General features: G+C 44.3%; 1 long non-coding RNA gene across 1 annotated transcript; it reads right to left on the bottom strand.

The window, feature by feature from the left end:
- Positions 1-16,353: 16,353 nt before the first annotated feature.
- On the bottom strand, positions 16,354-23,435 carry LOC147011228 (uncharacterized). Its single transcript, XR_015052163.1, has 2 exons — positions 23,159-23,435; positions 16,354-16,517 (listed from the first exon to the last, which is right to left on the bottom strand). It is a non-coding gene; the product is annotated as an uncharacterized LOC147011228 (long non-coding RNA).
- Between the last annotated feature and the right edge of the window lie 317 nt (positions 23,436-23,752).

Below are 23,752 nucleotides of genomic sequence, written 5' to 3' on the forward strand. Positions count from 1 at the left end.
AATCGTCTTTTTACGATAACACGGTCAATTTTTATTCAATTTGCATGCAACTAACGCCAAAATGTTCAGAATTCAACGCCTCATCTTGTGATATGCAATATGACACAATGACGCCCATACTCTTGTTACTGGTTCGGGGTCAAAAGTCAGGGGGGTCACGACCTTGAAAAATATGCGGTTTTTGTCATAACGCGGTCAATTCTTGTCCGCTTTGCATGAATCCAGCACCAAAATGTTCAGAATTTAATGCCCAATCTTGTGACACAATGATGTCATAACACATGTCACCGGTTGGGGTAAAATGTCAGGGGGGGGGGGGTCACGCCCTTGAAAAATATGCGGTTTTCGGCATAACTCAGTCAATTCTTATTCGATTTGCATGAAACCAGCATCAAACGAGATTACCTTCTCTTGGTGAAATGTTGTATTCACCGAGCTTGCGAGTGAAGACTCGCCAAAACGACGTGAGTTGATTTTTGTTTAGTCCGTAGCCCCCGAAAGTCGGGGGGGTCATGACATTAGAGATATGTGGTTTGTGTCATAAGACCATTCATATGAAACCAGTTCCCCACACTCATACCAAGAACAAAAAAAGTAGTGGCGGCGAAGGTATGCGCTCTATGAGTGCCCGTTCTAGTTCAAAAATGTATTGGGCCTGATATGTTCTCGTGGATCAGGCATTATGTGGCAGACGAATGCGCTCTCCCGAGTGCCCTTCAAATTATTATTGTTATTGAATCATTCATTATTATCATTATTATCTGGAATCCATGAATGAAAGGGAAGTGAGATTGATTTAAAGCTACAAATGCACAAATGCACATATAGCCAGCTTTAGCTTGGCATCAGGTGGGTTTAAACATTTGTTTCCACCAAAAATACTGACTGTAATTGGTTTTAAGGGCAAATGAAAAAGAGTAAACTGAAGGCAAATTAAATAATTCAGCAACAACAGATGAAGTGACAGACTGTGGTCTGCTCAGTGTCTCGAGAAAACTTTCGCACTACCCAGCCGAAACCGATGCAGGTTAGTCTCTGATGGTGATGACATGGTCCTCTAACGGGATGTTGTGGACAATATGGCGAGGCTGAGGAATTCTAATGACTCTCCCACTTCCAGTTTCTGTTCATAGTTGTGGATTAGACAGTTTCATTGTGTGTTAAACTGCATTTAGGAAAGAGTTTTGGCAAATGCTCGTGATTGGCAAGTGGTGACGAGGAGGAACGAAACAATCCCCACCAAAGGGTAACTGACTTTTCCTTCAATATATTTTCTCTTCTCTCTCTTCGCAGAGCGCCAATGCTGCTGAAGCAGCTTCCTGAGCAAGGGTTATAATGGGTGGTTTGCCATTGCCTTCCCAGTGGAAGTTAAGCCAGTAATTTGTTTCTTTACGGTGCCCGCGATAACTCTCCTTCCATTCGTGAAAGACACCATGGGATCTTTAATGTCCACTGATGAATGCTGGCAGAAGGAATTCCCATTTAATGTCCATCCAAAGGACAGCACACACATGTTGAATCAACCTGTCTGTGAAACAACGGCAAATGTGCGCACCTCAAGGTCATCCTGCCAGCCCCTTTAAGTCAGGTCAGGTCAGGTATGGGAGCATGCGCCAAAGCAGCGCGTCGCTACGTCAACTTTCCACCGGTACTCCAGGGGCCTCCATCTGGCCATCCCCCAGGCAAATGCCTGGCCCATCCCCATCTCCTTGAGATGCCGATTTAAGTCCCACCTCCAAAAAAAACAAAGTTATCCTCCATAAGGTGATTCGACCGAAAACCATAACCAAACTTAGTGGTGTAATAGTTAGAGGACCCACTCTGAGTCTGACAGTTTTGTGGTTCAAACTGATCCGAGTCAAACCAAACACTTCCATGCTTGACACAAGCACTTTGTGCACCTCCCTGGACTTCCCTCTTCCTTCCCCTCCCCCCAGCCTAATCCCCAATTTTACCCTCCTCCTCTCAGCAACTCTTTACCCCCCCCCCCTCACTCAATGCCTGATCACCAATTTCAAAAAGAGTGTGAGCATGCACAATGGCAACCCCCAAAAACCTCTTGTGTCTGAGGTGTCTTTTTAAGACACTCCATATAATGAAGCAAAACAGGAATAATCTCTTGCTTTTGATACAGCTGCCATCCTACCTTACTCTCCAAACTCTGTCTCTCTGGCATCCGTCGGATCGCGGAGTTATCCGTGGCTCGTCGGCTTCAGGATCTGATGTTAAGCAGCGGGTCTGAGCCACCCCCTCAAGAGCCATGCGCACTCCCCTGAACACTGCCTTACTCTCCAAACTCTGTGCCAATGGGATGGGTTCCCAGCTTCTTGGTGGACAAGGCATCCATGGCCAACTCCACACATGGCTGACCGACTTCCTCAACTCTCATAGACAATGCGTGGCACTCAACACAATTCTTTCATGTCTCCCGAGTAACGATTGAGTACCCCAAGGCAGTGCTCTAGGCCCAGGCATATTCATGATCTCCATCAATGATCTCTTGATATCTCTGGTACTTGGAACACATCCTTCAATTCTGACAAATCTCACACTCTCACTATCTATCTCCAAAAGGACCGTCTAGAAACCCCTCCTGCAACCACCCCCCCCCCCCCATCTACTTTCTCAACAATCTTCTTGAGGAAGTTCAGTCATTCAAACTCCTGGGTCTCACTATCAGCCATGATCTCCCTTGGGCAAACCACACTTCAAAGTGTTTTCACAGACAGGTTTCATCAGTGTGTGTCAAACTCGGCATCACATCTACTGGCGTCAGTTGGTGGACGTTAAAGATTCCATGGTGTCCTTCACCATGACCTATCTCCGGTACCATGGCCTTGTTCAAAATTCCTGCCCTCACTTTAGGCGAACGTTAGGCCTGGCCAGCTGGTATATGAAAGACTTGGGTCAAGCTTCCCCCATGGGAACAGTTGTGGCCGTTGAACAAGAAGATAAAGAAGAAGCATATTAACACCGCCCTCCAAATGATATACACATACACATGACCCCCCCCCCCACACCCCTGCCACTCCCCAAGGAAGCCAGTGTTTGTAATTACTTCAATAGAGGTCCAACACAGCTGCACTCCCCCTGGGTGGGCTTACCTACAAACTGGGTTCAGAAAGCAATTACAGACTCGATCTAGAAAATCCTCATCTCCTCTGCCATCTCTCTGTTCATGCACCTAATCGATCCAAGTAAATGAAAACGCACCTCATAATCATCCCTCTTCCCTTGCCACATACCACATGCCCTTCCAAATTATTCATGCACTTTTATTTCCTGCTCTTCCCTAACACCTGGCACCCCACCTATCAAAGCATCCTGCAAGTATCTTACAATTTCAGGCATGTATCCATGCAGAATCCTCTCCTTGATATCATCCCTTTCTCTCAATAAATTGTTGTCTTTAATCCACATTTCACCCCCTGCTATTTTCTTTCCAATCATACCACTACATCTTGTCACCTTCTAATCCTGTCCTCCAGTTCCTCTCCTCAAGAAACCAAGTCACACTTACCATAACTGTATCATACTCCTCGTTATCGACTTTTGCTTCAAACTCTTCCATCTTATTATTTAATCTCCTGGTGTTTCCACAGAGTATTTTTTAACTTTTCCTTTCCTGTAACTTTTGTTTTGCTGCCTGGGCTAACCAGTCAGGTTATTAACAGTTCCTTCATCTACACTTCCCAGCCTCTCCTCCACTCCTTTGGCCTTAAAAAGCTTTAATTACTTCCTCAATCCCACTGAAAACCTTGCTGCCTGTCCCCAACCCCCCCCCCCCCACTCCCCCTTCTCTGTTTAGCCAATGGCCATCATTGTGAAAACACTCCCTTTACCACAAAATTGTTCTCATCACTTCCTAAGTCCAACACCTTGCTGCCTTCACCAATCTTCCAACCGTATGTTAACATCTTTCAATCAACTTATGAGTTATATTCCCTTTATTATCTCAGAACAATTCCAGGAAACATTCCCTCACAACCCTTTGTTTGCAGTCAAGGACCCAATATCCTGTATTTTTAATCCTCCAAATGAACTCTCCCAAAAACAGCACACCTGTGCCCACACTCCACGTGATCCTCATACCTGTCCACACCCAGCGCCAGCCTCACCCCTGCCCAAACCCCACGCCAACCTCACCCCTGCCCGCACCTCACACCAGCCTCACCCCTGCCCGCACCCTAAACTCCGTGCCAGCCTCACCCCTGCCCGCACCCTGTGTCAGCCGCACCCCACGCCAGCATCACCCTTGCCCGCACCACTTGCCATTACCCCTGCCTTCACGTGACGCCAACCTCACCCCTTCCCGCACCCCATGCCCCACACCAGCCTCATCCCTGCCCACACCCTGTAACAGCCTGCACCCCACACCACCCACACCCTTGCCCACGCCGCACACCAGCCTCGCCCCTGCCCGAACCCCATGCCAGCCTCACCCCTGCCCACACCCTTCACCAGCCTCACCCCTGTTTGCACCCTGTGCCAGCCTCATCCCTGCCCACACCCCACGCCAGCCTCACCACCCCTGCACCCCATGCCTGCCTCATGCTTGTGACATCACACCCAGAAGTAGACCACAAGATCCGTCTTGTGTATGGATTATATCGCATTACGATTCAACTCAAACAGCGAATATTTTTCATGTTTTCCACAAATATCCCGAGTCGATGCATACTTGGTGCTGAAATGTTGATACGAAGGGAGAGGTTTTCATGCCACAACAATGGCCAAAACACCCTCATTTTGCCAAAAATTGGACGAGGTTTGTCATAAATACCTGAGTGTGGATCGATCCGACAAAATCCAAGAACACATGAAAATAATTAACTATCTATTATCAACACAAACCTCTGCAAATCAAATGAATGACTGTCTATTTATAAGTGAACAGAAAGCATGTACATCATCCACTGCTCCAAGAGGATTTGAAATTCCTCCCTCCTTCACAATCCCTCATCCACTGGGGAATGGACACTGACACCTCATGGACATGACGGTGGGACACAGCATGGACACAAATGACGTCCAGGGAAAGAATGAAACGGGACGATCCCGTAACACACAAGACACCTGGTCATTCTGTGATGGTGGGACAAAGCATTCGTCGCCCATTTTGTTCGTGGTGTCGGCTGTCGGGCAATGATGAGCATTTCGGTTCGAGTATTATATAAACCGATGTATCAATGAATACAAAATCCCTGACTGATAAACTGTTAATATAACGGAAATTAAAACCTTCCAGAGCTGAAGTAATCATGTGACCAGCGTTTTCATCTTTTTTCATCAGAACAAAAAAGAAAATGTATTTGGGGTCCCCTAAATAGTAAGTTTCCCATTTAGAATGATTTTCATTTTTGTTTGACTGCCAGAAAGGCAGCAGAGGAAAAAAATAATCAGGTCAGATAACCTGATTATTAGATAAGAATTAGATAAGCTAATTAAATTAATTTACTCCTGTGTTCGCATGTGCAATAGGGATGAGATTCCGTACAATTTGTCTAATTCAGTGTTCAAAACAAAACATTAAATAGCTGTAATACCAGGGAGCCAGTGCCAGTTGTTCACCCTTGTCGAAACCAACTGTCCAGCACACTACCTACTCCTTATATCGTACAGTATGCACTCTCAGAGCACTTTGGTATCGAGTGTGTTCTGTTCTCATTGAAACCCATTTACCCCATCTCATGCTCCATATTGCCTGAACTCCGGATTGGCTCCCAAACCCGCTGGTTTCTCAATCTGAAACAACATCTCGTCTTCCACATCCATCAGTCAATAAACTTTTAATGTAGTTTTCGATTTAATGCTGTAATTGGACATGATGCAGAACTGTGGCAACGCGCTCCTCTGAGAAATTACTCATTTCATGGGGAACGTTTCACTAACATGATGTGTTTTCCTCACTGGGAACATTTAGCTAACATGATGTGTTCTCAATGTCATGAATAGTTAGCTTACATGACGATGTATTATCCTCGTCAAGAATGTTTCGCCAACATGATGTATTTTCATGAGGAATGTTTAGCGAACATGATGTGTTTTCCTCGTCAAGAATGTTGAGCTAACATGATGTGTTATCCTCATTGGGAACATTTAGCAAACAAGATGTGTTATCATCGTCGGGAACGTTAAGATAACATGTTCTGTTATCATCGGGAATATTTAGCTCACATGATGTGTTATCATCATCAGGAATGTTTCACGAAGAGAATGGGGTAAGAGAAGGACTAAAGGAGAGAGAGGGTGGAAGAAGGGGTGAAAGAGGGAGGGAGGCAGAGAGGAGCATGCGGGAGGAAAGAGAAAGAGAGAGACAGGTGGGAGACAGCGAATAAGACCCAGGCTTACCTTGCTGTGTTTAACCCCCCGGGGATCTTTGACTGGTCGAGGGTTAAACATGACCATCACCGCCGCGCCTCAACACAAAGTGCCATTTCCTGTGTGTTTTGTATTTTACGGCGATGGCCCCGCTTCACACAGGGGCAGCAAAGGTTTCATCGGCCTGAATTGTGTCCTCCTGAACCAGATAGTACAGACAACTGATTGAAGTACAACACATTGACTGGGAGATCGCAAGTACGTGAGGGCGGAATGCCGTCATTGTTGCTGTGCTTGCTTCTAATCTTGCTTTATGTTGTTGAGAAGTTTCAGTTGCTCTGGATTTTTGTTATTCCCTGATTTTTATGATCCTTGTGTGCTTATATCTGCCTCTCCTTCTTCCTTTGTTCTTCATCATCTTTTCATTGTTCTTCCGTCTTGATCCTCCTTCTGTCTTCCTCCTTCTTCTGTCTTCCTCCTTCTTCTGTCTTCCTCCTTCTTCTGTCTTCCTCCTTCTTCTGTCTTCCTCCTTCTTCTGTCTTTCTGCTTCTTCTGTCTTTCTGCTTCTTCTGTCTTCCTCCTTCTTCTGTCTTACTCCTTCTTCTGTCTTCCTCCTTCTTCTGTCTTCCCGCATCTTCTATCTTCCTCCTTCTTCTATCTTCCTCCTTCTTCTGTCTTCCTCCTTCTTCTGTCTTCCTGCATCTTCTATCTTCCTCCTTCTTCTATCTTCCTCCTCCTTCTGTCTTCCTCCATCTTATCTTTCCTCTTTTTTCCTTTCTTCTCTTTCCTTTTTCTGCCTTTCTTATTTTTCCTCTTTCTGTCTTTCTTCTCTTTCTTCTTTCTTTCTTTCTCATTTTTCAGCACTGAGGATTTCACATCACATTTTATCAGTGTTTGACATTGTTGTTTTTTTTTTTTTAACCCTTGGAGAGCTTCAGGAAAGACAATGTTGCATGTTTTTTCCATGTGGAGCCAAGATGAAAAGGTTTTTGCCATTGCCAACTCTGGAACAACCAACATAGTTGGCCACGAGAAAAGCATGGGCTTTGCAGGGTGAGGCGAACAACTTTGAGTGATTGTCCTTGTACCTTGTTGATACTCATGGTAAAAATGAGGTGGACAGGGAACTGGAGCATTCTAAATTGAAATGGCAAATCAGATGGGATGATTGCAATGCGTGGAATAAAGACATCCTGTCCTGCGACATGGCCATTCATGATTGTGGCTTCAATGACATGTGGCATAAGCTTCTTGACAGCCAAACGTGTTCCATTTCAGAGTTGGTGGGACCAGATTCCTGAGAAGTATAATGGGAGCACCAATCTTGAGCTCCAGATTGTGAGGAGGTACACCTGGTGTTCCCAGGGAGTTAAGAAATTCTGTGCGGTAGTGGACTGCTTCATTTGTGTCTGGTACAGTGTCAACCGACATGTACATTTGCATAGTGTTAGGTAACTGTGTAAGAAGGCCTCTGTTTTGTGGAATTGGCTGCATCATTTTTCGGTGCCAAGATAGCTCTTTAGCATAGCTACTTGTGGTCATGGAAATTACGTGCAATATTTGGAAATCCTGCATCTTGTAGTTGTTGAAGTGTTGCAACTGTTTTCCCAATGTTGTTCGTCAAGATAGTTCCATCTTGATTTTCCGATTCCATGGCTCCATTTCCCAGTTTGAGCAGGCTTGCAGCAAACTCCACAGAAGATGAATCACCTGTTAGAAGCAATCACATGTTGGTCATTCGGCTGAGTCACTGAATGATGTTCCAAATGTAACAGTAGTTAGGTCAAGAACTTCAATTCCATGACCATTCTTTGGCTAGCAAGGTTTCATGATTGATTTGACTTCTATTGATCTTTTATAAAAAATGTATCCTCCCAAAAATCCCGGCATTTTTTGCCAGAGGCCCAAATCCAAGATGGCTGGCGGCGCCATCTTGAAAAATTAAGTTTTGAACCAGAGCACCTTGGTGTGGCAGCTTAGCTCCAAAAAACATGTCGATTGTGCACTTTCCCTTAAAAGCATGAAACTTCGTGTGGGTGGAGACGAGGAGGCGGAGTCTGGGCAGCAGGAGGTGGGTCGTGGCATGTCGACGAGGCGAGGCGAGAGAGGCAGAGAAACTCAAAAGGCAAGAGAGAGATACGGAGGGGACTTCTCCGACCTTTATAGGATTTGCAGCTCGGGGGGAGGGGCCACCCCAAATCGTAACGTCATCACCTGAATCGGGCGCTCCGATTGGCCCCGACCCCTCACGTGGCCCGCCAGCTTGGGCCGGAAACCGCCTCACTTTGTTTCCGGCAAGGCCATCCCAGACAGTGAACATATTGCACTCCGATCCCACGACATGAGAAGAATCTCCCACACCGAAATGGGCACGTGAATCATCCTGCAAAACACCCCGGGCCGTGCCCGAGCGACCGGTCGAGGGTCCCGCATACCGGCTCGGGCGTTCGACCAGCGTCAATCAACGTACTCACTTCGCGCGCACCAACGTGGCCCACATTGTACATTCCTCGGCTCGATCGCAGCTTCGCTGGTAGTGGAGATGAGAAGACCTTCACCATCTGTGGAGATTCCGCTGCTGCCAGCAAGGACCGTAGGTACATCGCCATGGATAAATCCATGCACGTTTCATGGGCGGCGTACGTGTCTGCGAGGGGCGAACACCAATATGTGTCAGATATTGAGGGTGAAAAGGAACAAGCCGCTTCGACCCGCACACTCGTATCCTGCCCAACATGGCGTGGAGTCGGCTTTATCGGCCTCCGTAAGCGTTTCGTGCAGCGTGGGCGTCATGCTGGCCGTGTTTCCCGTGCCATGAAAAACACCATTTGTGCAGCCTCTTTCTGAAGAGGTATTTATTCGCATGGCTTTTTAATGCAACCGGCAATTCTCCCCAAGCCATCGGAAGCTCGAGTCGACAACCCCGCACTGCCAAGCACACGTGGCTCGCCGCACACGCCGGGTTTAGGGCTCGCCGGGAACGAGAATCTCTGTGCAGCACGTCCCTCACCTCGGCGCCGCACGCCATCATCTCCACGAGGCCCCACCTTATAGCGAAGGCGCACGTGGCTGATTTACCTCAGGAATAATCAAAAAAATAGAAGAGTAGGGATGAAATGAAGGAGAAAATGATTTAAGTAACCCGAGCTGTTAGATCATCGCCACGCACTCGCTTGTTGTTCCGCTAAACAAAAGGAAGGGGACGAACTACACGTATAATAATGGAATAACTGTCTTGGGACACCGATCTGTTGTATGCACGCGGTTCCGAGAACTGCAATAATGTGTTATCCTCATCGGGAATGTTAAGCTAACATGATGTGTTATCCTCACCGGAATGTTTCGCCAACATGATGTGTTATCCTCATTGGGATTGTTGAGCTCACATGATGTGTTATCCTCATCGGGAATGTATAGCGAACATGATGTGTTATCCTCATTGGGATTGTTGAGCTCACATGATGTGTTATCCTCGTCGGGAATATTTTTACTAATATGTGTTATCCTCCTCGGGATTGTTTAGCTTACATGATGTGTTATCCTCATTGGGATTGTTGAGCTCACATGATGTGTTATCCTCATCGGGAATGTTTAGCGAACATGATGTGTTATCCTCATTGGGATTGTTGAGCTCACATGATGTGTTATCCTCATTGGGATTGTTGAGCTCACATGATGTGTTATCCTCGTCGGGAATATTTTTACTAATATGTGTTATCCTCCTCGGGATTGTTTAGCTCACATGATGTGTTATCCTCATCGGGAATATTTAGCTAACATGATGCGTTATCCTCATCGGGTTTGTTTAGCTCACATGATATGTTATCCTCATCAGGAATATTTTGCGAACATGATGTGTTATCCTCATCGGGAATATTTTTACAAATATGTTATCCTCGTCGGGTTTGTTTAGCTCACATGATGTGTTATCCTCGTCGGGTTTGTTTGGCTAACATGGTGTTATCCTCGTCGGGTTTGTTTGGCTAACATGGTGTTATCCTCGTCGGGTTTGTTCAGCTAACATGATGTGTTATCCTCGTCGGGTTAGTTTAGCTAACATGATGTGTTATCCTCGTCGGTTTTGTTTTGCTAACATGATGTGTTATCCTCGTCGGGTTAGTTTAGCGAACATGATCTGTTATCCTCGTCGGGTTTGTTCAGCTAACATGATGTGTTATCTTCATCGGGTTTGTTTAGCTAACATGATGTGTTATCTTCATCGGGTTTGTTTAGCTAACATGATGTGTTATCTTCATCGGGTTTGTTTAGCTAACATGATGTGTTATCCTCGTCGGGTTTGTTCAGCTAACATGATGTGTTATCCTTGTCGGGTTAGTTTCGCTAACATGATGTGTTATCCTCGTCGGTTTTGTTTTGCTAACATGATGTGTTATCCTCGTCGGGTTAGTTTAGCTAACATGATGTGTTATCCTTGTCGGGTTTGTTCAGCTAACATGATGTGTTATCTTCATCGGGTTTGTTTAGCTAACATGATGTGTTATCTTCATCGGGTATGTTTAGCTAACATGATGTGTTATCTTCATCGGGTTTGTTTAGCTAACATGATGTGTTATCCTCGTCGGGTTAGTTTAGCTAACATGATGTGTTATCCTTGTCGGGTTTGTTCAGCTAACATGATGTGTTATCTTCATCGGGTTTGTTTAGCTAACATGATGTGTTATCTTCATCGGGTATGTTTAGCTAACATGATGTGTTATCTTCATCGGGTTTGTTTAGCTAACATGATGTGTTATCCTCGTCGGGTTAGTTTAGCTAACATGATGTGTTATCCTTGTCGGGTTTGTTTAGCTAACATGATGTGTTATCTTCATCGGGTTTGTTTAGCTAACATGATGTGTTATCCTCGTCGGGTTTGTTTAGCTAACATGATGTGTTATCCTCGTCAGGTTTGTTTAGCTAACATGATGTGCTATTCACGTTGGGAATGTTTTTATAAATTATGAACCAATCAATTAGTAAATGAAATTATGAGGAAGCAATCAATGCGCAACAATCTCAAATATTCTGAAGTCACTCTCCTGGTGTAAAACTAAATCGTAATGATATTGAAAGAGGAAAATGATAAGCGATGGGCAACATTTTAACGATGTTACATGGATCCAGGGTTGATCTGTTCGTGTTTCCATCTGATCCAATGGTCGATCACGATGCAGTGAACCCAGGTTCAAATCCCAGACACCATCTGTGTTTGTCCAACATCTGTTACTCTCCTTGTAATTTATAAAAATGTGTCGATGTCCCATGTCTTTGTCCTGCCTATGATTACATGTACAAGCTCCTCGATGAGCTTTAGATCATTGTTAACAAATAAATCCACTTAAATTCTCATTTGATTCAATTTTAAAAATTCAAAAACAAAATCCATCTCATTCAATCTGCCAAACGTTTTCCTCACCTTTACGGGGACAGGTGAAAATATTCTGGACAGCTTTTCAAACAAGGTTACTTCCTTCTTGGGAGGAATGACAAACATCTCTTCATGAGGCAGATCAAGTCAAACAAACTCAACGAAGAGACGAAGTTATGATGAAGAATAAGCTTTTTTTTTGAGAATTTTTTTTCCTGAAAAACAAAAAAACAAAACAACGTTTTTTTATTCTTCAGTTTTTATCAACAATTAATTTTAACCACTAGAAGCATCCGCTCCTGATGGAAGCCGCCAGGAGGGCATTGTTATCTTTCTGACTTAATATCATCGGAGAGTAACCACCCTCCAAGTGATCTTGTTCCAAGGTTACAACGTGCTCTTCTGACACATACCATCATTTGGGCAGTGTATAGGCAACTGACAGCTGCCTCAATTGCTCCCGGAAACGAGAAGGGCACTCCGTGGAGCGCGTCCCTCCACCACGCAATTCCTGCTCCAGTAGAACATATTGGAGCCAATAATTTTTGGAGATATTGTGCTGTGTCATTTAACCCTTTCTCTCAATGGTGAAGAATCACTTAAACAATTCCAGTTGCCAGATTCGGATCTTCACCCAAATCTAATAAGATTGTCCTTGTCACACACGCAATATCAAGTTTCATCCAAATTCATCCTCAACCTGTTGAGTTATCCGGCATACAAACAAACAAACAGGTGTGTAAACATAACCCCCTTCCACCTTCAGTAGCAGAGGTAATAATAATAATAATAATAATAATAATAATGATACGAATAACAATAATAAAATAACCAGATTACATGCACGAAACAAAAACATACCTTCTGCTGATAATTCAAAACACATCATTGAACTGGAAAACGTGGGGACAGGAACACTGTTGTGTAAAAAGGGGTGAAGTCTTGTAATACCCTCCCTCCCCCACCTGGAACAGCACCACATGATACAGATTTACATGGAGAATTTCCCCCACACCTCGACCCCGAAAACCACAGGCAAAGATAAAAACGATCCACAAATTGGGGTCATGCTTCCTGGCATGAAACCAAATTTAATTTCATGTAAATTAACACTCTCTTATTAATTTATCCATGACTCTCTCGACCACTTTCATTCCATGGTCCAACAACTTCAGACTCCAATAGTTGCTCTAAACAAAGGCATCCCCCTTCCCTTTATTAATATTCACCATTACACTGTTCTCCCAGCTATCTGAGATACATGTTTCCCTTATAATTGCATTTATCAATTTAGTGATTACATTCACTCCAATATCACCAGATGCCTTCAGCATCTCTGCAACAATACCAGTGCTGCTCGCCGCTTTATCATCCTTCATTTGATCGATGGCTTTCTTCACCCATTCATTCTTCATCTCAGGTGATGGGCCCTGCACCGGCTCCAACGCCTCCAGAATATCTCTGTTCCAAGGGAACGCCTCATTTAGCAGGTGCTCATCGGAACTCCTTCAAGCATTTCTAATCTCCAAATGGTCAAACAGTATATTTCCCATTTCATCCTTCACACATTCTTCTCCGAAAAGATCCTTATTTTGACCGATCATTTGCTCTGCTGTCCGAAATATCTCTCCTCCACTGTCTGCATTATTTATCACATCTGAAAGTGAATCGTGTACTCATGCCTTGTAAATTTCCCTTCTTGCCCTATGTTCAGCCACCAAGTATTCCTCCTTTCCACCTCCCTTTTTCCAAATCCGAAACAATTTTTTTTGTGGTGACCGTGTTTGGCGTGGTTGAGCCTTCATATTCTACGGAATCCCAATGGGTGACTGAGTCTACAGTAGGCAGCGTATGAGGAAAATTGAGTCGCTTGAAGATGACCCGAGGTCAGGATAACCAGCAGATGTGATGACCCACAAACTGTTTCCGGGGTCGAGGCATTCATCAAGAAGGACCTCCATGTGAAAGTAACAAGAATTCCCACAGAGGTTGGAAATTCTCAAGGTAGCATTTTCATCTTCATCCACAAACGCTCAGGCATGTACATGGTATCGGCAAAATGGTCCTCAAACCTGAGGACTCATGATTGACAGCAACGACTGCCATCACGTCATGTGTTTGGTGAATTGTTCAACGCATGCCTTGCCAACTTCATTGCTGACCTGGTAACTGGTGATAAAATGTTGATTCACCACTGGGATGAAGCAAACCAAATTTGACTCCACCCATTATAAGCACGAGTGGTCACCATCACTCAACAAATAATTTTACATCCCACTCCTCAGCTGGCCAAGATTGTGCTCAGATGGGAGATTCAAACACATCGAGTTGAAAATTAAATCATAGTCAAATTCAGCAATTCTCTATGTGTTTGTTGTTTGTTGTTTGTTGTTATTTCCTTATGGAGGTTCCAGAAGGTGGAATGGAGAGCACTTCCCAGGTCTCGAAGTTTCTACCTTCATGTGTGTCGTTGGTTGTTATATCCATTTGCGGGTATATGTTGCATATAATATGTTGCATCAGGAGGCTGACTCAGCCTGTCATCCTTCCGAGGTCGGCAAAGTGAGTACCAGTGTACTGGGCCCAGTGTATGCCCCGGTTAAAATAGGTGTACCATATCCCTGTGTCGTAAGAGGCGACCAGGGTTGCGTCAGAAAGGGCATCTGGCGTAAAACCTGTGCCAAATCACTATGCAGATTATACGGATGATCCGTTGTGGCGACCCCTAACGGGAGCAGCCGAAAGAAGAAGAAAATATAATATGTGTGAACACAACATGTGCAATGTGATGCATAAGTGTATATAACAAGTGCAATCTGTCACATATAACATGTGTGTATAACCTGTATAATGTCACACATACCATGTGTTTACATGACAAGTGCAATCTGTCACATATAACATGTGTGTATAACCTGTATAATGTCACACATACCATGTGTTTACATAACAAGTGCAATATGTCAGGTATAACATGTGTAACTGGCAAAGATACCCAGTGTGGCTGGGCAATGTTTGATCCCTCCGCCCATCCATTCCCCTCCCTAATCCCACCCCAGCTCCTCCCGACCGACTCACACCTCACCGCCTCCTCCTCTCCCCCACCCCCACCACATCCCCTTTCTCCAGACACCCACCCCACGCCTTCCCCTGCCTCCTTCCAATCCACACCCCTCCCTCTGGACTCCCACCCAAACTCTTTCCCTTCCTATCCTCCTATTCCCTCCCACCCAACCCCTTCCCCTCCCTTCTCCTCCTATTCCCTCCCACCCTACTCCCCTTCCACTCCCTCAGGTACTCTGCTCGTGTTTTTAAAAACTCGACCCACCCATGTCTGGGTGGTTGAGTTTGTGAACAACTTGCTGAAAAATGTGCAGTCTGTGTTTTTTTCAGAAGACGACAGATGTTTGTGTAGTGTGCGCCTAAATATTCGAGATAGTCAAAAGGGTATGTTCTAATTGTTATTAGCGTCAAAGAGGTTTCAAAGGAATCGAAATTTTCAAGCATGTAAAAAGGGTCTAAAAAGGTCCAAGTGGTCTAAAGCTCCAAATGCTCAAGGTCCAAGCTGTCTAATCTGTCTGAAGGGTATAAGGGGTATGAAGAGTAAAAAGGGTCTTAAAGGGTTTCAGTGTCTTTGGGGTTTAGGGGTCTTACAGGTCCTCAAGGGTCTTTGAGGTATTAAAGGGTCTTCGAGGTCATAAATGGTCATACAGTTCTTGCGTCGAAAAAGACTGATGTGGGGAATGAAAATATCTGTTGAACAATCTCCGGGTCAGACTTGGCCTGTGTACCAAATTTTTTACTTGTCAGCCCAGCAGGGTTTGAAAAAACCATGAACATGCAGAGAGAATTTTATTTCTTAGAGAGGTGTATAAATCACAATCGTGCATGTATATGTGTAAATCACGATTCTTGTATGTGTGTGTGCGTGTGTATGCACCGCCACCACCAGTCGTCATCTTCACTCACGAGTCCCTAAGGCTGAGCGGAGCCTTCCTCAGTCCTGAAGCATACATACATCTTCACCCCAGCAAGAAACCACGACTTATGGACCAATCTGTCTCCTTATCCATGCTGTGCCCAACAAAGCCCTCCCTGGTCTTGAAGCATCCAGGTTAACCACAGCAAGCAACCAAGAATATGGATCAAACCCTCTCCTCAAGTGGTGTGTGTGTGTATGTGTGTGTGTGTGTGTGTGTGTGTGTGTGTGTGTGTGTGTGTGTGTGTGTGTGTGTGTGTGTGTGTGTGCGCGCGTGCTTCATAACCACTCGGTTTGCGACCCTTTTCAGAATATGAATCCTGAACTATAATCTTCCAGCATGTTCATATATAATGTATATGTATGTCTGAACCTTACAGGATCGAAAAGTCCTTGGACGATTTTCCTCAAATTTTGCGTATGTGCTATTTGGGGTCAAGTCATAGACATCAAGAAACCATGCCCCTCCCCACCCCCCTCCCCAAACAAAATCCCTACCCACACACGATATTGGGGAGATGACTTGCCATGGCTTAGTGTCGGGAGTCTAACCACTGTCCACTACCAGAGGAAAGGGGTATCGAAGGTGGAACGAGAGGAGATCTGATGTAGATTCATCGACACCATAAAAATCGCTCCCAGAGGGAAAGGGTATTAAAGTCATCAAGACAAATCCATAAAAATACCTTCCACTTGAAGCTTTTTTCAAGGAAAAAACCACATCCTCACAGCATCCATCAACTCGTGCATCCCTATCCATAAGGTCAGTTGCACAAGCATGTAAAAGCTTAGTTGAAGGCATTTGAGGAGTAGAACAATCACGTCGAACATATCTGGATGGAAAATCATCTGTTTGGAATGAAAGCAAAACAGGAATAAGAAACAATGGCAGACCACAAAGCCTCAAGCATTTAAATGAAACTGTGATTAAAGAAAAGAAGAACAATTCACATAACAGTGTCACAGTTCAAATCGAAATTAGAAGGTTCACAGAACATCATACCCCATGCAGTGGTCATGTATTTATTTATTTATTTATTTATTCATTCATTCATTCGTATGCAGCCTGTGGCTGCTTGGCTGCATCATTTTCTGGGGGTGCAGCTGTGCCGCTGATGCAATTCCTCTGTTACCAGCAAGCTGGTACTCATATTGCCGACCTTGGAAGGATGACAGGCTGAGTCAACCCGACTTGATGTTAATTCAACAGCGGACAGGGGCTTGACCTCAAGACCCAAGAATCTTAAGCCAACACCAGGCCTTTCATATATGTGTGTGTTTTATATATATATATATATATATATATATATATATATATATATATATATATATATATATATATATATATATATGTATTGTTATGGATTTCAGAATCCGGTCTGATTGATGCATCCACACATCCAGGTCCTCAGACAGTTATTTCCTAAATGTATGTTCAGATCAGCCCCATCCCCATGTCTCATGGGATTTTAAATGTGATGCATTGAGAAGGGTAAAGAATCGATCCCCTCTCTCATGGGAAGCTTTTTTCTTTACGACAGACACGTTTACAGACATTTCTTTCACGAGCTCTGACGCGCGCCCTTATTTTCCTCAGCAACGTTCTTTCGCGAGCTCCACCGCCTGCCTTATTTGGAGCGCTCGGGTCGTCATGGTACCATGCGCGAATGGGGCGGGGTAAGCTTGGGGCGGACTGTGCCCGCCGAGATGGCCCACAGATGTAAAACGAATTGGAGGTCCGTTCTGAGGGGAGAGAGGTAAGAGGAGAGAGAGAGAAGAGAACGAGAAAGAAAGCCAGAGAGGAAAAGGAGGAGGAAGCGTGCAAGCCTGCAAGTGAGCAAGCGAGCGTGTGGGTGTCCGACCAGCGCCAACGAGACAATTCGTCCTTCCCAGCGCTTGAGCAAGCGAGCGTGTGGTGCACGTATGGGGGTGAGCAGTACTGACAACGTGTGAGGCATGGGTCGGTCACCAACGGACCATGTGGGTCAATGGACGTCACCAGTCTCGTGAAGTGTGAGGAACTGCCCGTGTCACAGCACCAGGGTCTAAACCCGCGACGGACTATCTCGGTGCCCTCCCAAACGTCGAATGGCATTCAAGGCTATTCGGAAGAGGGTGCACGGCAAGGCTGGGTGCTGGCAACGGACGTGACACGCACGCACACATTTCAGGACGTTTTTACTTCACGGACGACTACTCTCTGGTGAGTAAGATGATTCTTCCCCCCCCCTCCCCCTACCGAATGATCTGTTGGGTACCCTTGTCTGTGTTTTGCTGTAAGTCAACCCCATTCACTTTGTTCCTTCGCTCTCGTAAACGACGACTGGATTGGGGCATTGTTTCAATTAGATCGGACCAACCGTATCATAAATGGCCATAACTTGGGAAACATTCTCCGGTCCCCAGCATCAATTGTGACATCATATCAAACGAAGAAGAAGAAGTATAATTGTGACGCCCCTTTCTCTCCCCCCTTCTCTCTCGCCCCTCTCACCCCTCCTCTCCCCCCTCCTCTCTCACCCCCCTCTCCCACCCTCTCCTCTCTCCCCCTCTCTTGAATTGTGATGCCCCCTCTCTCACCTCCCAACAATGGATGGAGGCCCTCAATGTCAGACATGAGATAAGGGCTGTCTCTGGAAATATCTTGCACTTTTGATGCAGTCTGGCATCCTGCATTATTATCAAAACTCTCTGCCTATGGCAGTCCTATTCGTGGCCAGGTCATATTCCTGATATTCATAAATGATCTCTCTGACTCCCTGGTAAATCCTCTTGATCTATTTGATGAAGGCTCCACCCTGTGTTGTGACATCTCTCATCATTCAGACAGACAGGCTACAGCCTCTTCTCTCTTCAGAACTTGGAAGAAAAAAAAAATCACAAACTTGTGAAAATCTTGGAATACGTCTTTCAATCCTGAGAAATGTCACATTCTCTCTCCGAAAGGATCATGTGGCAACCACTCTCTCCCCCACCCACTCTCCCCCCCTCACCCCCACCAATATACTTTCTGAACAATCCTCATGAGGACATTGAGTCATTCAAACTCATGGGTCTCACAATCAGCTCTGACCTTTCTTGGGCAAACCGAATTTCAAAGTTGGCTTCCAAAGCCAGCCACCAAATGGGCATCCTCCATCGTACAAAGTCCTTCCTTGGCTCACCTGAACTCCTATCTGTGAGGAGTGCTATTTTATGGTCACATCCGATCCATAATTAATACACATACATTAGTTAGATGTAGGGATTCGAACCCATTTTTATATACTCTGTAATGCATTTTAAAAACTCTATAGTTTTAGTGGCACTGTTCCCAGGAAGTCAGTCCACCAGATGCCCTCTAGCGGCACTGGCTGTGTTATTTTAGTGATAACAAACCGAGACATGTCCGTTCCTTGTAAAGATAAACTTTATCTTGGTTTTCCCAAGCATTCCACTCCTGGGCTCTTGTTAAGGTAGAACTGCATTTATAATCTTCATCGCCTTTAGTGCCGCCAGTTCGCCTATCATAGGCATTGGAAAGACATTGTTACAGTGCTGCACTCTATTCTGGTCAACCCACTGTTACACCCTCCCTTGTGGGAGGGAAGGGAAAACTCTATAGTTCACATTTGAGTCCACCTTTGGGGCTCTTGTCACACCAACCAGGGTTAGAGTATAACAAGAAATAGATTGGAATTAGAGATATTATATAAATAATAGGCCATGGGCTACATATGGCTACCATGCACCCCCCAGCCCCCCCCCCCCACATCTCAATGAACCTATGTTTTTCTGAATCCCCTGGATGTGCTGAATAAGAAATTGAATGTTAACATTGAAAATATAGGGATGCACTTCCGGTTTTGACCCATAACTAATGGTACCCTAAACACCGCTAATCGCTGCTCCGCGTTGGTCATGATTTCTATGCCTCATCATATCAACTTGTAGAATGGCTCAATGTTCACATGTGATATACCAAAGAATAGCTGATGCTATTCTGCTTATTTTCATGTGTCTGATAAGTTGTTACAATACATATTGCCTAAATCACAGTCATTTGAATGAGCATACCCCCTATCCAGGGATATTTGCACACCGACTGACACTTTCATGTTTCACATTTTTTATTTTACTGATAAATATGGCAAAGATCATCAATTTAAAAGTCATTCATAACATTCTAGTAGGCAACAGAATTATTTTAATCCCAATATTAGCCAGATACCTTGATAATAAGTTGCGAAATTACATTTTAACTTTCTTGGTGTATGCTGAAAGTTGGTCCAAACCCCACTTTCAAGAATGATTCTCGCACGTACATTGTAATTGTGTTATTATTATTTGTAATTTAGCACCAACAAAATAATCATCACCTTGATGGGTACATGTACTGTAGTTATATAATTATAATCATGCAACACTCCTCTCATTAATAAGCACATTTGAAATATCAGCTTCGTTATGGTTTGCCAGATATTGTGAAAGAAGAAGTCTCTCCAGACATTCCAGCATGACTTTGTGGCAGTTCATTGCTCTGTCATAGTGTTTCCCTGAGAGCACACCCTCGATGGAACCAGATACTATTAAGCCTGCTTCCAACAGTATGTCATAGAGCCCTGATCCATTCATCTTCTTTCCAATCATCTTCATGTAGGCACATATCAGGTGGAACGTCCCAATGAGGATGATGTGCTTCTCGTACCTGACCTGGTTGTTCCAAACGAGGGGATAAGCCTTCATACATACCACTAAGTCAAACATAGTGATGGTGTACCTCTGACTTCATTTGTGGCTTCTTCAGCATAACGTAAACACTCCTGTACTGTTTTATAGTCAGTAATTGGGCCAGCTATGACAGGGTAGTAATCTATGGTGGTGAGAGTCTTGGGTCTCTGACCAGTCATTGAGATGAATCCTGTCCATCCAGGTACTTGTTGTAACATACAATTTTGTTGTCGTATCAGCATCTACAAGAAATGGTTGATTCTGGTTTTGTGTTGGGCATCTTCACCACCGGGGTATGTTCGCTGCTTAATCGTTATCTGAGGACTCTGACGCTGGGTGACATAACAATCTGGAAGACATTGAGATGATTGGATGTTTAGAGAGCGTTGTTTTGTTGTCATATTCCGTGGAATGGATGGTATTTCTCCATATCCTGCAGCATGATACCATGGGTAGTGTGGATTGATCCCATTCCAGTGAGGTTATTTAGTAGTTGATCAAAGTTGTCAAATTCAGAGTGAAAGACAGAAGGTGCATCTGGAGATCGGATGATTTGAGTTGACAACAAATTTGAAGTTTCATCCACAGCCTGTGCGAGAGCTGTTTCGTGTTCCAATAAAAATGAGTAGTTCTCTGAATGTTCCATTCGATTCAGTAAGGTGATCAGTCGCTCACTCCTGAACAGGTGGCAGAGTGTCATTCATATCAACATATGTTTTGGGAGTTTCCACTCACCATTGGTAGCTGCTCGACAAATGTCTTGTCCTATTGCGTATACCAGTCGATGTGACTTAGATGTATGAGTGGTGGCTTTTCCACCTATGACAGAGCTGAGAAATTTCTGGAGTTGTGATGGTACAATATCCTTCACATCTCCAAGATCTTGAGCAGTTGGTGGCCATTTTAGTTCAATGGACATAGAAAAACTGTCAAAAATCACCCGACGCAGGAATGTTCCAGCTTCTTGTATCATATCTGTCGAAGCGAGCTCGTATGCTAATCGGACTGCATTGTTCACGTCAATGTCAGAACTATATACTATATCGGACTGCATTTTTGCTGAGGAATACAGTTTGCAGAAGGCCAATCTGTCCTTGTACTCTTCGTGTTTCTCAAGTTTTATTTTGAAGTTTTCTCCACGGAAGTTTGGATTTGCGAACTCTGTGAGTTCCAAGCTGGCTATGTATGTCTTGACAAGATCAGTTAGTTTCACCATCTTCTTGTCTCGAAGAACATCAGTGTCGATTACCTCACACACATCATGAAATGCATGATTACGAACCTCCGTCAGTTGAACTTGCTTATCTTTGTTCTGGACATTGGTACTTCGCCACTTATCTGGCTTCTGTAGGTACTTTGTCCTGCATGACTTGTGAAATTTGGCTTCACATGCAAACAGATCCTGGCATCTAATCCGTGTGAGCAGTTTTTCGTCATTTGTCTTCTCGGCTATCTCTAAAATTGTTTGCCAACCATCAGAAATAAAGCTACTCATGCCCTGGTCCACGCCCACTTGCTTTTAACTTTTTTCCTTCCTTCAGAATTGCAAAAAATACAGTCTGGTGCAAACAATATATGATCAGTCAATGCGCGAATATCCCTGGATAGGGGTATGCTCATTCAAATGACTGTGATTTCTGCAATATGTATTGTAACAACTTATCAGACATATGAAAATCAGCAGAATCGCATCAGCTATTATTTGGTATATCACATGTGACCATTGACCTTCATTGAGTCATTCTACAAGTTGATATGATGAGGCATAGAAATCATGACCAACGCGGAGCAGCGATTAGCAGTTTTTAGGGTACCATTAGTTTTAGGGTCAAAACCGGAAGTGCATCCCTATATTTTCAATGTCAACATTCAATTTCTTATTCAGCACTTCCAGGGGATTCAGAAAAACATAGGTTCAATGAGATGTTGGAGGGGGGTGCATGGTAGCCACATGTAGCCCATGGCCTATAAGGGAGAGTTTTTTTAATGTGAAACTCAGTGAGGTTTTGGTCGCTCTCCACTGTGCTGCTTGAGCTGCTAACATCACCTCCGCTGGCATGTGGTACTTCAATAAAACTGCATTTTGATGAATCCTCTTCAACTGAATCTCTTCATGCTGGACCGGAGAACAGAGTCTTCACACTATCCACTTACATAGCTGTCATCCACAGCTTGATGGAGCACTGCTCTCCTCTCTGGGCTGTATCCCCTGACATACATCTTGCTCAGCTTGATGCCGTGGAAACCAAGGCCTTCAAGATCATTAGAATCTCTCATGATGAAGTTCAGTCTGTGGGTATATCACTTTGCCATTGACCACTGGGTGGTGGTCTCTGTCTTCTTCTACCTCATTTCTGGTCATGCACCCCTCCACTCTTTCTGTGCTTTGCCCTCCTCCCCCCAGGTTTCTGCAGGTGTTATACAGTCAACCATCAAGACCTTCAGGGTGAAACCACTGAAATCCAGACGACTGCTCACTTCCACTCATTTGTTCCTCATTTTGCCCACCTTTGGAGCCAACTCACTCATTCTCTTCAATCTCATGCTTCTCTCCTCTCTGACACATTCCCGAAAAAACTAAACAACCCTACACCCCCCCCCCACACCCAAGTCCTTGTAAAGCCAAGTGGAGGCCTTGGTCATCATTGCTGAAAACAATTATTGGGATACTTTGGATTTCCTGCTTATTATAAAAAACCTTTCCATTCATCATCCCGTTAACAAAACAAAATAATATCGGTGTTTTAAACTCAATGGAAAGTCCAAAAGAAACTCCATACCCAGGTAATGTTGATGACGTTCTTCAAGAGACAGAAACACCATATTTTGATGAACCTCCAAGTTGAGAAAATGCAGTTCAACGTGGACTCCAAAAATGTAACTGCAAAGCAACATTTCAGGGATAAAGCGCATCTCTGCAACACAGAAAAAAACAAAACAAACACAGACACACGTTCGATTAAGACAATGGAAGAGCTGATTTAGCTCTTCACACGACTGTTATATCCACATCTCTACATATTAAAACAGCTGACGTGCCGGATATTTACCTCCGATTTACCCCTCTTGCTCCTCCAATGGCGTAAACTTGCATCACATTTCCTACTTCTCTTGCATTTTATATCTATATCTCATTTACTCTTCTGCCAGTTTACTTCACCGGAGGATAAGTTAAAGAGCCCACACTTTTGAATCCATGGGATCATATTGGGATCTTAATGGGAGCCCATGGGATCTTATTCATGAACATGATTACATCCAGGCTTCCTGCTTCACATAATTCTCTTTTTGGGATGGAATGCTTCATGATTGACACTGTGGGAAACTGAATTGTTAATTGAATTTCTAATGAGGTGAAACCAAAGCAAGACATG

This window comes from Eptatretus burgeri, chromosome 16, assembly GCF_056783735.1.
Source record: "Eptatretus burgeri isolate ZD-2024b chromosome 16, Ebu_testis_v1, whole genome shotgun sequence".
NCBI classification, from domain to species: domain Eukaryota; kingdom Metazoa; phylum Chordata; class Myxini; order Myxiniformes; family Myxinidae; genus Eptatretus; species Eptatretus burgeri.